Genomic DNA, 2579 nt, shown 5'->3' on the forward strand with positions numbered 1-2579 from the left:
TCCATGTACCAAAAATCAATGATGAAAAAAGATATGTGTTTGCAAAGAAAAATTTACGCGGCCGGGATATGTACGCGCGTTGGGCGCACGACCACCGCATCCGAGAAATGGCCCAAACATGACCCCATTGCCCGACCCAAACGGACAAAATCCGGGCAAAACGGAGGTCCGTTTGGGGTCGTGCATTGGAGTTGGCCTTACAAGTGGGACCGCAGTTGAGGAAACTGACTATCGGCAAACCCCCACCTTGCCCGCCGCGCGATGGCTGACTTAGAGAAACAGCGAGGTTGAAGAGAAAGTTGTAGCACGGATTCTAAGAAATATGGTGTCAGATGGAAGTCGTGCTGGTGGTGTGTGCCGTACTCCTGAACGTGAATGCTTGTTCTGGCCCATGCCACCCTACTATATAGTATTAGTATCGAGGATTCGAGGTGCTGGTTACGTACAGCGAACACATTAACATACGACCCACCTCACGCTTTGGCCAAATTTCCTGGAGTCTATGCTAGGTTAAAAAGTGTTCTTTGTGAGGGTGGGTGGTTGGTCTCAAGTTTAAAACTTGTTGTATTACGTACATAGATGCAGAGACAGTGCAACATGTGAAGCTAGTACAAATAGTGTACTATTGTTGATTGGCCTCATCCGATAACCTGTTGCAATGCACGTACAATTATGTATTCGGAAAATATTTTTTGCCTTGTCGCAACACCCACTCAGAGAAGCGACTCGAAAGCCATTCATAAATTTAGTAGGTTTATCACAGGCATATCATTTTATTACATACAACAAGTCATCAACCCACAACGACAACAATGATACATTATAAATACTAAAGTTTTCATCACACAACAAATAACAATCAATGAAATGAACTTCAAATCAACCAATCCTCGGAGTTGGAAACACTTGCTTTGAACCACAAGTGACTCTCTTTGAAGGGCCAGCTGTGACGCCCCCGATTCAATCGTACACTAATCATACACGCAAACGTGTACGATCAAGATCAGGGACTCACGGGAAGATATCACAACACAACTCTACAAATAAAATAAGTCATACAAGCATCATATTACAAGCCAGGAGCCTCGAAGGCTCGAATACAAGAACTCGATCATAGACGAGTCAGCGGAAGCAACAATATCTGAGTACAAACATAAGTTAAACAAGTTTGCCTTAAGAAGGCTAGCACAAACTGGGATACAGATCGAAAGAGGCGCAAGCCTCCTGCCTGGGATCCTCCTAACTACTCCTGGTCGTCGTCAGCGGGCTGCACATAGTAGTAGGCACCTCCGGTGTAGTAGGAGTCGTCGTCAACGGTGGCGTCTGGCTCCTGGGCTCCCACATCTGGTCGCAGCAATCGAGTATAGAAAGGGGGAAAAGGGGGAGCAAAGCAACCGTGAGTACTCATCCAAAGTACTCGCAAGCAAGGAGCTACACTACATATGTATGCATTGGTATCAAATGGAATAAGGGTATCATATGTGGACTGAACTGCAGAAAGCCGGAATAAGAGGGGGATAGCTAGTCCTATCGAAGACTACGCTTCTGGCCACCTCCATCTTGCAGCAGAAGAAGAGAGTAGATGGTAAGTTCACCAAGTAGCATCGCATAGCAATATCCTAACCGATGATCCTCCCCTCGTCGCCCTGTGAGAGAGCGATCACCGGTTGTATCTGGCACTTGGAAGGGTGTGTTTTATTAAGTATCCGGCTCTAGTTGTCATAAGGTCAAGGTACAACTCCAAGTCGTCCTGTTACCGAAGATCACGGCTATTCGATAGATTAACTTCCCTGCAGGGGTGCACCACATAACCCCACACGCTCGATCCAATTTGGCCGGACACACTTTTCTGGGTCATGCCTGGCCTCGGAAGATCAACACGTCGTAGCCCTACCTAGGCACAACCGAGAGGTCAACACGCCGGTCTAAATCCTCTGGTGCAGGGGTCTGGGCCCATCGCCCATTGCACACCTGCATGTTGCGAACGCGGCCGGAAGGAGACCTAGCCTAGCAGGCGTTCCAGTCCAATCCGGCGCGCGCCGCTCAGTCGCTGACGTCACGTAGGCTTCGGCTGATACCATGATGTCGAGTGCCCATAACTGTCCCCGCGTAGATGGTTAATGCGTATAGGCCAGTAGCCAGACTCAGATCAAATACCCAGATCTCGTTAAGTGTGTTATTTTGAAGTAACCGCGAACGCCGACCAGGGCGAGGCCCATCTCTCTCCTAGGTGGTCTCAACCTGCCCTGTAGCTCCGCCTCAAAGTAACAGTCGGGGGCCGTCGGGAACCCAGGCCCACCACTACCTGGATGGAGCCACCTGCCCCTTCAGCCCCCAACTCCAAACAGTATCACCGGTAATGTAACAGTCTAAAGTATATAGTATATGCCCGTGATCACCTCCCGAAGTGATCACGGCCCAGCAGTATAGCATGGCAGACGGACAAGAGTGTAGGGCCACTGATGATAATCTAGCATCCTATACTAAGCATTAGGATTGCAGGTAAGGTATCAACAGTTGTAGCAGCAATGACATGCTATGCATCAGAATAGGATTAACGGAAAGCAGTAACATGCTAC

Source organism: Triticum dicoccoides, chromosome 7A (assembly GCF_002162155.2).
Source record: "Triticum dicoccoides isolate Atlit2015 ecotype Zavitan chromosome 7A, WEW_v2.0, whole genome shotgun sequence".
Taxonomy (NCBI): Eukaryota; Viridiplantae; Streptophyta; class Magnoliopsida; order Poales; family Poaceae; genus Triticum; species Triticum dicoccoides.